Raw genomic sequence first — 13277 nt, 5'->3', positions numbered from 1 at the left:
TTCCTAAAATTTTTTGAAGCAAAAAGAATTAACAGAAGAGAGATCAGGGAGGAAAGATGAGAGGAATCATCATCATCATCATCATCATGGAGGTAGAATGGATTCCCCCCAAATCACAGAAGTCAATACCCATGAAAAGCTAACTCATGGAAGACCCTTATCACATGCCATGGAAAAGGTCCTGCTCCTCCCAGGGTCAGGTTGTACAGATTTGTCCTCAAATATACAGGATTATCCCACAATTTATCATTAAAGAAACAAATTCCCCATCAGTGGGGTTATATACAATAATTATTTGCAGAGCAAATCTGCAGTCCAGTATTAAAATCACGTATACTCTGTCAAAAATACAAGCCATGCAAAAGTTCCTGACTGATTGCTTTCTGCCTGTCTCAGAGGAGTCTGCTGTACAGACGTTTCAACCTTGAAATCCCCTTTCCACTCCTTTTTTTCCCAGCTTTGCTTCACTACCATGGATGAAACCTCACCTCTTGGTCGGAGTTGCTCCAGCTGAAAAGGACGAGGGATGATTCTGCCCCTCTGGAGCCAGTTAAGAAATGTTTTGACTGGAGCATCTTGTAGTGCTTCTCTTTTTTTTTTAAACAGCGCCTCTGCATTATTGATTTTGGGGGTTATTTGTTACAATATAGAAGGGAAGAAAGGATTTTTTTTTAAATGCCAAAAAGATTATAATGTTTTTTAGTTTGTTTTTCCTTTGCCAGAGGGACTAAGTGCATGTTCACTTCTTCAGTTCCTCATGCTGCAAGCTCGGAAGAAGCTCCTGTTTGCATTTCCTTAATTAGCCTTTAACTTTTTGTGGAGGCAGAGAGGAAAGATTTCAATGAGTTTTAAAGGCTGCCATTTCTGTGGCAACAGCCATAAACGGGGATTATGTAGGTGCCAGAAGACCTTCAGAATAGATGTGTCCTCTGGAAAAATAAGTGATGTTTATAGTGCCAGAAATCATTTGCTGCAGATTTGGGGAAGGGTGTCTTTCTACTGCCCTTTATCCCTATCTTCAAAGGGGATTGTGTGTGAATACAATTGATTAATAGATAGGCATTTGATGGAACTAGCTCATCTTTCTTTTTCAGAGAAGGCAGCCTCAGAGCCTAAGGATAGGAACATCCTAATTTGCTGTACAATCAAATAACCCAGCTCTTATTGTGGATTTCATGAATATGTTCATTTAGGCCATTGAGCAGCAGGGTAGTAAGCTCATAATCAACTTTAACATGTGAAAAGTAACATTAGCAAGAGTTTCACAGGTTTGATAACATCAAAGTAATGGACGAATTGATATAATTGGCAAAGATTGGAATAAAGAAAATCACCATACTGGATCAGATTTCCTCTGTACCCAATATCCTCCTTTTCCAGCTGCCCTGAGACCCTTTTTTAATTTCCAGGGATTTTTAAAAGGTGAGGCTTGCTTCACCTCGTGTCCCTTGCTTCACCTCGTGTGCCTGCATCTCTCCCATTTTTGCTGCATCCCAGGCGTTGTGCAGAGCACCCCGTCCTTGGGGCCTTTAATCCCAAATGGAAACTACCAAATATAAAAGAAACAAATTCCTCCTTAAAATTTCTCCAGGAGATTCCCTCTAGAAACTGGAAATATCTGACTCCAGCCAAATTCTGAAAGAGCTTTTCTTACTTTCCTAAGGAAACTGGGATTAAATCAAAATATCCATTTTGATATATACATTTGGATTTCCATTTTGAAACTGGGATAGATCAAAATGTCAATATATGTCTGAAGAGATATCAGGAGATAGTCAAATTATACCTGGAACAACTTCATGATACTGGCATCCTGTATAGACATTAATCTAAATATGTCGTTTCATACAGAGGTGTTACCTTTGTGCGAGCTGTGTTTGTGACAGGGCTGGTCACAAGTCCAAAGAAGGTCAAGAAGGATTCGAAAAATATTTAAAATAAAATAAATAATAATAAACCTGAATTCTAAAAAGCAAATGCTAAAAACTTAAGAAAGTTTATTGCTGGCAGTAGGTCAGTCCTCCCGGGTGGCAGAATGAAAAGTAGTTGCAATTATCAGCTCTGCATGTTTGCAGTCATTAGGGATCTCTAACTACCTTTAATCATGGCTATGGTTCAGTTCCCCCAGGGCAAGGGGAGCGAGCATCTCCACCTGCAGCCGGTAATTACAGCCACTCTGCTGCCCTGAGCCCGGGGACCGCTGCTGCTGCTGCTGCTGGCACCCAGCAGCTGCCAAAGGTGGCCTTGGAGGAGCTGCTGGCACAAAGGTAACACCTTCCTATGAAATTGCATGTTTAGAGTCACGTCTGTGCAATGCCACTATCATCAAGTTGTTCTAGGTATAATTTCTTCTTGGTATAATTTGATATAATATCCTGGGTTTTCTCATTCCCCGGATATTTTGGTTTAATCGCTGTTTCCTTAAGGAAAGTAGGAAATGCTCTTGGGACAGGATTTGGCTGGAGTCAGGGATTTCCAGTTTCTAGAGGGAATCTCCTGGAGGACTTTTAAGGAGATTTTTTTTCTTTTAAGGAAAAATTGTTTCTTTTATATTTGGTACTTTCCAGTCTGGACTAAAGGCCCCAAGGATGGGATGCTCTGCACAATGCCCAGGATGTACCAAAAGGGGAGAGACACAGGCACATGAAGTGAAATAAGGCTCATCTTTTTAAAATCCCTGGAAATTAAAAATTAGCTAAAACTATGAATGCTGGGTTGTATTAACCTGTGAGAGAGTAATTTCCAAACACAACATTCTTTTAAAAAAATTTAAATTCTGTTAATTTTTAACATTAAAACATTCTGTCAGTTTTTATCATTAAAATATTTATTTTCTTAAAAAAACCCAAAAACACCACAAACCTACAAACAAACAAGATCCCAAGAGCAACAACAACAAAAAAACAAAACCCAAAAAATTCTAAACAAAATTCTAAACAAATTACTCAACAAAATTGTCTCCCAACCAAATTCTCATCCCCTACACAATGCTTGATTGCAGTGCACAAACAGTTCTTTTTTGAGAGACAAAAATTGTTAATATATTTATATTAAGAGATCCTGTGAAAAGTGTAATATTCTATTTTTCATCATAAAGATAACATTTAAAGGAAGTTTAATGTTCCATTTATTTGATTTTTCAATTTACGTTTATATCAATTAAATTAGTGGGGCTTGTTTCATCATTATTATTATTATTATTATTATTATTATTATTATTATTATTATTATTATTATTATTATTATTATTAAATTGCCATGGCCAAGCCAAGCTTTTATCTTAAAAGTTTAAGTGCCTTGAAGTGAGGAAATGTCAGTTTAGTTGCAAAAAATGAAAACATATTGAAAACTTCTCTCACATAAATTGGCAAAAAATGTTTCTAACGAAACGCTGAAGAGTGTGAGTTGAGGTTTTTGCCTTCTAAAGGTGAAATGGGTCATTTTCTGTCCAAAAGATGAACATTTTTGGACGGGATATGAGATGTCCACAGAGGATCTCTGAATTCCAGCACCCACAGGAGCAATAGACTCCTCATGTACTACACCAGCTAACCCAACCTGGCCTTGTGTCTGACAAAAAGGCAATTATAAAATAAAAAATATTTCTGATTATTACCAATCTGAAGCCAGTCTGGTGTATGATAATTTAGCAGCTTCCCATGACAAGTAACTTATTGCTTCTGCCCACCTTTTACTGGTCACCACAATATACAAATTTTTTGTGATTATATGCATATATGTTGAGTCAGTAAAAATTAATAATTGCAAGATTATTTCATAGACTGTTCAGAGCCAGGCCAAGGTTAGAGGATTCCCCTTGAAATGTGAGGCAATAATGTATAACCCTTTAGCAAAGGTTAAGTAAAGTCAATTTTCATTTGAGTGAAAGTCTTTTATTTAGTATTAGCAATGTATTTGGCACAACGCTCACTTCGGTACTAAAAAAAAATCAAAAGGGGAAAAAAAATCCACCAGCCTCCTCAAGAAAAGAGTTTCCCAGACAATTCCTGAGTGCTGCTATTATAAGCTGCTCCAAAAGCTAAACACATAGATCACAACTTATTGGGGAAAGAAACAAAAAATGAAATGAACCAGCCTGAGCAATGAAGGGGTTAATTAGGAGACCTGACTTAAAGGTGTCCTCACAAGTAGGCACTTCATCAAGCAATGGAGTCAGGAAACAAGGGAGAATAGATGAAGGTGCTAGGGATAATAATGATGGCAAGTAATGATTTCCCTGGAGATGATCTGATCTATGGCCACGAGCAAAGAAAAAAGGCTAGAAAGTACTATAACATTACCTTGGAGTACTTAACAGACTCGAAAGCAGTAACCTGGTGTCAAAAAAGGCCCATCACCCTGCTCATTTTAGGTAAAAGAGTTATGCCAAAGTACAAGAGGGGAATGCAAAATTCACATCTGAAATTAAACAGCTGAAAGGTATGATTTAACAATGCTCAAAACTCAATAAGCCAAAGATAAACAGCAAATTAGATGACTCAATGTCAGGAGGAAAAAACATCTTCCATCGATCCCATCGTCAAAAATTAATCTGCCTGAGAATGCCCTCTGCTCCAATCCCAGAACTGATGAAGAGTGGAGGAATAGAGTAAAACCTATGTACTAGTGCTTCACCTTCAGGCTAGACCCTGATTACAATCTCCTGTGAGACGTTTCAGCATGAAGCGCCTCTCATGTTGGGACTGCAAAATTAAATTGCGATCAATACTTTACAAAAATAATTGGGGAAAAATGTTCAGAAGTCGAAGCTGTGCTGTGTGGCCAACAAACATATGAAAGTTGTTGCTGCTTTTTTATTTTTATTTTTTTTGCCTTTCCTTCCTCCTCACCTTATCTTTCTGGGGGTTATTCTTCAGGATAGATCAGTTCAAAGGTGTCTCTTGATAATAGTGTTCTTAGAATAGTTTCACTCACCTTGTTAGGGAATTTCAGAAGCAGCAAACCACTTACAGTGTACCAAGTGCATTTTACTAATGCTGTGTTTTGAATCTCTCCCTCACCCTTTATTTTTTCATTGTCGTTTCAATCTAAATTTGTAGGCTTTTAATTACTTTTTAAACAGTTGACTATTTTTTTTTTCCTGGCAAAACATTTCTTATTTTTATCTTACCATTAAAAAGAGTTGAATTCACACAGAAATAGGAATGCCTAAGAAAACATTGAATATGCCTTGTAATCTTCAGTAAAATCTTTCTGGAGACGTTAACACTTTCGTCAACCTAAATGTCAAGATACGGAGTTAAATTTAGAGTAAAATATGTGTAAATAAAGCCATCCAAGTCTTCAGCATTTCCTGCTGCAGATTCCACTGCTTTTCCAAGTGTCCTATCTTTGGTTATAGCAAGTGCTAAAATCCAAACAAACTGGAAGCAAGCAGTCATTTTTAATTTCAGGCTCTCACAATTAATGGAAACTGAGAGAAAGTGTGAGCAGAATACGACGCCGTTCAAATTACTGCAGGATTTGGGGTGTGTGCACAGTTGGCAACAGATATTCTAGAGATTACTGGCAGGTTTAGAAGTGTATTTAGGATAAGCCAAGCAATTTAATTGTTAAGATGTGGTACAGGATGCATCAAAAAAGGAAGGGCTCAAAATATGTTTCTGGGATGTTACTGCCCAGCAAAACACACCAAAGTGGGAAGGCAAGGCAAGAGCACACCTCAAATATTCAGGTTGGTGCAGGGGAATATTTTACAGGAAGTCATCAGGCACCTGGATTTTTCCTGGCAGTGAGAACACCTTCAAAAATGAGAGCGAAACTCCTTTGGTTTCTTTTAAATTCACAATTCAATGAAACAAAATAACTCAACGTAAATAATATTGGTACATTAGAATCACAAAAACTGCATTTTTTATTCAAGTCAAAAAGCACAGCAGGAGGTGAGGAATCAATCCTGAGGGATTTTGTGAACCACAGCCAGATGCCTGCAATCCCCCAGAGGTGTGATTATCTCATGCCAACCATGTTTGGGAAGGATTCCAGGAAGGAAGGAAGGAAGGAAGGAAGGAAGGCTGACTTTATTTTAATGGAGAGAGGAGATGTGACATTGGGCAGGGAAGAAGGAGAAAACAGGTAAAAAAAGGCAGATTTCAATGCTGAGCATCTCCTTCAGCCCAGTTTCTGTTGTCCCCACATAATACTTCCTCTTTTTTTTTGTTTTTTAACTTTGACTACAAGAGACAAAATTTTCCAAAAATCTAAATGGGTTTATTTGTCTCAGGAAAAAATGTAAGCAAGGAAGTGTCACAATTACCCTGAACCTGATTCTCAGCCATTTCTTGGGTCAGAATAACTGGCACTCACACCTGTATCTCCTCTTGTTTCATCCAGCAGAGATCACCACTGTAATAAATTTGGTAGCTTTAGAGGACAGAGATCAGCGGTGGAGAAGGTTTCACATAAAATATAAACACAAAGAAATGTATCTACTTGGTAATTTTGTCAAAATTCATCAGATGACTTGAAAATGTCTTAAGAGTATCTGGACTTAATTTTTCCTTGACTTTTCTGCTTTTGTAGATACTACAAGCCACAGAAAGACCTTCATAGTTCTGAGCTATCCAATGCTAAAAAAGATGGAGTTCATGAAACTATAATGACCCAGAATTTGGATGTGTGTCTAGAAAGAACAGTTTTGGTTATCCCCAGCAGATCTCATTGACTTACCTTCTTTTTGCCAAGAGAGAATATGGATTTATACATTTAAATATGCAGAATCTTGTCATAGCATTATAGGGACATAAAAGGGAAGGGACATAAACAATTGTTTGGGTTGGAAGGGACATAAGCAATTGTCTTTTCCCAACCTGCTGCCATGGGCAGGGACACCTTCCATTAGACCAGATTGCTCAATGCCCCATCCAACCTGGCCTTGAACATTTCCAGGCACATCCACAACTTCTCTGGGCAACCTATTCCAGTGCCTCACATTAAGGAATTTCTTTCTAACACCTAATCAAAACCAACTCTTTTTTAGTCTGAAACCACTCTCCCTTGTCCTGTCACTCCATACCCTCATAAAGTCTCTTTCCATCTGTCTCTTAGGCTCCCTTTAGGTACAAGGAAGGCCACAATTCTCTTTCTCTCTTTCTCTCTTTCTCTCTTTCTCTCTTTCTCTCTTTCTCTCTTTCTCTCTTTCTCTCTTTCTCTCTTCTCTCTTTCTCTCTTTCTCTCTTCTCTCTTCTCTCTTTCTCTCTTTCTCTCTTTCTCTCTTTCTCTCTTTCTCTCTTTCTCTCTTTCTCTCTTTCTCTCTTTCTCTCTTTCTCTCTTTCTCTCTTCTCTTCTCCAGGCTGAACAATCCCCATTCTCTCAGCCTTTCCTTGTAGGAGAGATTCTCCATCCCTCTGTCTTGGTGGCCTTCTCTGGATTTGCTTCAACAGGTGTATGACCTTCCTGTGCTGGGACCCCAGAGCTGGCTGCATTTTATACATTTAAATGCAGTTGCACATACAGCTTTTTACAGAAAACCAAAATCTTTGCAGAGAGACTGAACTTTTTCTGTACATTAAAGAAATATTTCACAAGTCTAAGGAGACACGACCATTTGGCAATGCCTGCCATAACATAATCATTTAATGGATATTTTATGGCAGTACATAGAGGCCCTAAATGATAGCTGAGCTTCTCTGTGGTTGGTATTATACATACTAAGAGATGATCACTGCCCCCAGGAAGTTTATAAGCTAAATAAATAGGACAAAGATCAAGCCAAGAGGAGCATTATTATCTTTAGTTTGCATATGGAGAACCAAAACAGGAGGAGATAAAAATCTCCAAGTCCCACAGCGAGCCTGTGGCAAAGCAAAGTTCTGCTAAACCCTAACCCATTGCTGTCTCCTTCCTCTCAGCCACATTCTTTCCAAAACAAGAAGCTGCCTGAGTTCTGCATGCAAAGCAAAGCAAAGCTTGGGCAGTGAGTGAAAGAAGGAAACAGCAATTTATAACCGACACACATCATTTCCAAGCATGGATCTCAAAGAACATTAGAGACAGGCAATTGTCTCTTTTGCACAGGGTGGGTTGGACAGGGAGAGGAAATCATCTGTAGCCTCCCAGCCAGTTTGAAAGCATGATACAGCTGAAGTCTACTGTCCTCTGAATCTAACGGGATGAGTCATGATTTTCTTCATCTTGCAGAGTCTCATGTCAATAAAACAGCTTATCCATGGTGACTCCTGGAGTGCTTTCAGCTATCACAAGTTGCAGCCCAGGACTAAAGGAGAGTGAGCAGGGAAAGTCACATTTTACATCTCCTGGATGTTAGGTCAGTGTATTTCCCCAGTCCAGTATAAATTAACACAGCTCAGAAAGGCTTCTCTGATTTACCATAGCTTGTGATCAGCCAGAGCAGCGGAGTGCTCTGCCCTCCCTCCATCCCAATCAAGGGAATTGTGTGGGGTCATCGTGCCAAGCACAGGCTGCATCCTTCTTGTGAGGTGTATTGCACATGGGATGATCAATCTGAGCCCGTGGCTCCTCTCCAGCAGCTGAGCCAGCACAAAGACAGCTACACCAGGGCCCAAAAATGATGATATCCCCCATTGTGGCCAACTTTTGTTCAAAGAGACATGACAAACTTGTGGATTCTCTGTCTCTCACGGGCATCTGATCTCATCTGCCTTCAATAGTCTCTGCCTTTTAAGTTCACTGCATTCTTGATGCTGCTGGAAGCAGAAATGGGAGCAGCCAATTTATTTATCATAGAAGTACAAATTAGAAAAAACTCCTACAACTTTATACTTAAAATGTGGTGTATGACTGCATGTGGGTCATCATTTCTTTAAGTCACTGCTGTACATTTATATCAGGTGCAAGTCTCAGATTGGAGTTGTCACCTCTTAGTTTATTTTCCTTTTAATTTGTCTTCCTAGTAAGGAGTTTTTATCTTCTGTATAAGCCAAGGCCAGAACAAAAAAGAAAGGAAAATGAGAAAAAAATAATCAGGAAATAATAGCAGCATCACTCCATATTCTTTGCTCAAAATTAGCTCTAAGTCACACATTAGCCATTAACTCCTTTGACCTGCTCCTCTTTGAAAGATAGGTTCCACTTTAGGTTTCAACCTAAGACTTCAGTAGCTTCAGCACTGACATAATCTTAATTGTTTTCTGTATTTCTAAAACGGAGTAAATGGGAGTTCAAAAGTAGATTATAGAAAAAAAATACATTTTCAAGGTAAGCCAAATAATCATAAAATCAGCTCTTGAAAACCGCCAGAAATAAAATAGCACTTGGTAGCTTCAGTAGCAATGATCTGAAACATTTAAATTAAGTATATGCATTCAAGAAATCACTGTATCATGTGCTTAAAGTGTTGGGTTCAAATGCTAATTGGAGTATAAGACGAGAAATCCAAACACAAGTCAATTTTGGTAAGAACGTGAATGCATTTATCAAAAAGATTTCAAAATGTTGATGTGAAGCCTCCTGGGATTGTTATGGATACACAGAAGATATGAACATAAAAACATAATTCATCTGTTCAAATTCTGATTCCATTCTGTTTATTTCAAGATGCAACAAATTTCTGCTCCTTCCCACTCTTTTCTCTTTTTTTTCCATTTTTTTCAATGATGAGCAGCATCTTCTTTTTAAGTGACCCACGCAGAGTTTCTGAGTCATGCCTTGGTGAATTACAGCAATGAAAGAGCCAGGTAAACACAGGAGAAATAGAGAATCTCACACCCTTCATAAGGCAAAGATTTCTATAGCCACCCTTCTAAAATACAGCTGCTTAAAAATGGATTTACCCTCCTCTGCTGTACTTTGCTGCTCCTGAAATTACTTTTATTTCAGAGTGGTGCAAAGTATCAAAATGTCTGCGCTTTTCACAGAACAAAGGGCATCCTGGATTATTTAAAATAATAGTGTACCTATCCACACTGCTAATAGTGTATTGCAGTATGAGGATCATTCCCAGCTGAAGAGATCAGCACCCCAAAAGCTGTGTGAGGGCTGTGCAAAGGCCAAAACAGAACTTTTCTACCTTAGCTGGAATGAAAAGCTTACCTCAATGTTTCTCAGTGGAAAATTCAATTGAAAGTTGTTTTTTTTTTCTTGTAGTAAAGAGAAATGTGATTAACATTTTCAAAAAAAAATCTCATTTTCAATGAAAAAATGTTTTGAATGTTTTCAACCAGTCTCACTGGTATGTGAAGACTGCTTGATACCTCTGTTTTCTCTCTATCAATAAAACAGAAAGAGTTGTATCCAGACATTAAAGCCAGGAAAGTAACTGATATATTTCCTGGAAATATTGTCCACAAACACCTAAAGGATATCAGATACAGACATGAAGCAATCCAGAACTACCTCCCCACTGAATAAAGGAGAAGATGGTGCATAAGACACATCTTTAGGATATGGATCAATGACTTCATGTGAGTATTCATATTCTTTCAGTGACTACAATACATCACCTCCACTGAATGAAAAGGAGCTCCCATGCAAAAACTCACATGATGAAGCCCAGGAAAAAAAAAAAAAAACAACACATTTCTTTGCAACATCCCTTTATCAGAGAAATTATGACTGGATGAATTTATTTTCACAGAGCCCAAATACAGAGCACTTGATCTTGTAGCTTTAAAGTTCTTTCATGCAGGGTTGTTTTTCTGGTTTTTTTGTTTTTTTTTTTTTTTTTTGTCAGTGATTATGTATACATAGCTTTCACAGGGAATACAGGATATAAGGGACAGTAAGTATGCTTCAGCATATGGTGAAACCATATGCTTGGCTGCTTTTCTGCCTATACTACTTTTATTTATTTATTTTAAAATATGTGATTCACATTATTAGTTCAGACCTCTCTAATTTGCATGGCCATATATATGATAAATTAATTATGCTTAATTTTTAAATATTATTTCTTATTGTCTGGGGTTAAAGAGTGTGCACAAGACAGGAAAAGAAAGGGCCTGAATTTCCTACTGGTGTAAATGAAAATAGCAATATAAGTACTTTAGATCAAAGAACTATGCTTTCTATCATGCAGAAATCTTTGATATGTCAGACAGATTCTGAATCTGAAGTCCTCCTAATATACCCTGCATGATTCTGCAGGAGTTAAAAATTGGAAAGCAATGAACACAGAGGTCTGCATTCTTATTTCCTTGTGCAGTAAGTGACCAAAAAGTGAAGAAAACCAGAAATCCTGTCTATGTGCTACTGAGGAGCCTGGAGAGGGAGGCAGAAGGAAGAGGAAAAATGTGAATTCCAGGGGGACCAGCATGTTTCTATATAATTGACTCATTTTGATGTAAAATGTTCCCGTCATAAGTGTCAAGAACAGCCTTGCAGCAGAGATTTTTTTCCCTAATTTTTCCTTAATTTTCAAACTATTTTGAGTTCAATTAGGAATACTCTCCAAAACAAGGAACGGCCACGTGGCAAAGGATTATAAAAATTGCCATGGTGTCATTATTCACTGTTTTACAACAAATGAGTTTGTTAGATGACAGTCCAGTTGCACAGACTGGTGTCAGCCACTCCTCACTGCTCTCTTTGTCTTGACTCACTTTTCTCATTGTTTCCCTCCTGAAAGGACAGGGACTTGCTCAAACTGGGAAATCTCCCACCCTCTTTGATCAGAGACTTTCTGTCATTACCTTTTCTGCAGGAGAGAGGTGACAGCTCCCATTTGGATTGCTACCTGAGGAGATCAGATGCCTGGTCTGAAATCCCTGCTTCAGCACAGACTTCTAATGTGAGCTTAAATATGTCACCTTGCCTTTTTGCACCTCAATTCCTTCACGGTAGCAGAGGAATCAGAGCACTTCCCCACCCCTGAGGGTTAGACTGTGGGGTGCTCCAAGGCCATGGGGACATCTAAGTGGCTCAGCCAGGTATAAGACTTTGATCTCCAGAGTCATCAATCCAGCATTTCAAAAGCATTTAACTCACAATGAGAAATTTCATATTTTCAAGAAACAGTTGACTTTTTTTTTTTTAAATAGAAGTTTTATCTTTACTTCTTTAAACAGCTTACAAAATACCACATACAAGTTCCAGGACTTGATCTTATTATCTGCCTTTTAATATAAACTCTCTGTTTTGGTGCAACATGAGGTTTGACCAAGAGGCATTACATCTATGCTGGCAGCAAGTCTGTGGATGTTGATATGCCAGGCAGGAGGGAGATGATTTTTCTGGAGACATTGCTCTCTTTCTCTAAGGGAAAACATGGAATAAAAAAGTATAGAATGACCTTGCACTAATAAGCCTCCGCCTGGAGACAATGATTAAACCTGGTAGCACAAGGGTTGGTTTATGAGTAATATCAGCTAAGGCACTAATGAAAGTATCCCATTAAAAAATGTATAACTTAGGGACTTGTCTGCACTGAGGAATTTGGTCACTGCTGTTGCTGCATTAATGTGCTCTGAAGCACAAACAGGAAGGGATAACCAGGTATTGCAGCTGGCTCTTATTCCTAACTAAATTAATCAGCCAGAAGTCCTGCACACTTTTCCAGGAGTGAAATCTGGACATGAAATCCGCATTTCAAACCTAGTTCTAGCTCTAGCACTTTATTGTCCAAAGGTTTCTCCTCACCAAAGTAGCTGCAATATTACTCCCAAATACTGTGACCTGTGTGCTATGACTGGAACTGGTTTGTGCTGCACAAATATCAATGAACTCATACAAAAATTTTATTCTTATACTCAGGAGCATGACAGGACAGGATCAATTTGAAAACATGTGCACAGGCCTGGGGCAGAAATTAAGCTGTTTCTTTGTTTTCTTCATTAACGTTATTCTGAAAGCAAATTGATTTTCCTCCATTTCACTTGAAAAAAATTCCACAGGAAAACAGAGTTGGATTATTGTGGCAAGGATTCACACACAGGCACAGTTCTGCTGTGCAGGCAGAGCAGGTGTGATGGGACCAGACCATGCCAGTGTTACTGAGCAAGGTGAAAAATCAGCTGCTGTGCACACCTGCATTGGCTGTGACTCATCCAGGACCAAAATACTCCCTCTGAACTGGGAAATCCTGCCAGCTGCTGGGCAAACAGCAAGACACCAGTGAAACCAGTCTGGGTGCAGAGCATCTGAGCTGCAGCACACTCATTTGAGGGAATAACACCTCAAGACATGTAAAATGCAGTTCCTTTGAGGTTCACTGGCACCATTTTGGAGTACTTCAGCAGCCCATCTAAATCTTTTAGTGAATGATTGAAAAAAGAAGCCCAAGAAAAATAAAAATCCATCCTCATAGATGCAGAAAATTAGGAGTATTTAACCTGGGAAAC

This window comes from Molothrus ater, chromosome 5 (genome assembly GCF_012460135.2).
Source record: "Molothrus ater isolate BHLD 08-10-18 breed brown headed cowbird chromosome 5, BPBGC_Mater_1.1, whole genome shotgun sequence".
In the NCBI taxonomy this organism is placed as follows: domain Eukaryota; kingdom Metazoa; phylum Chordata; class Aves; order Passeriformes; family Icteridae; genus Molothrus; species Molothrus ater.
The sequence above is the reverse complement of the archived record's forward strand: the minus strand, read 5'-3'. Positions refer to the sequence as shown.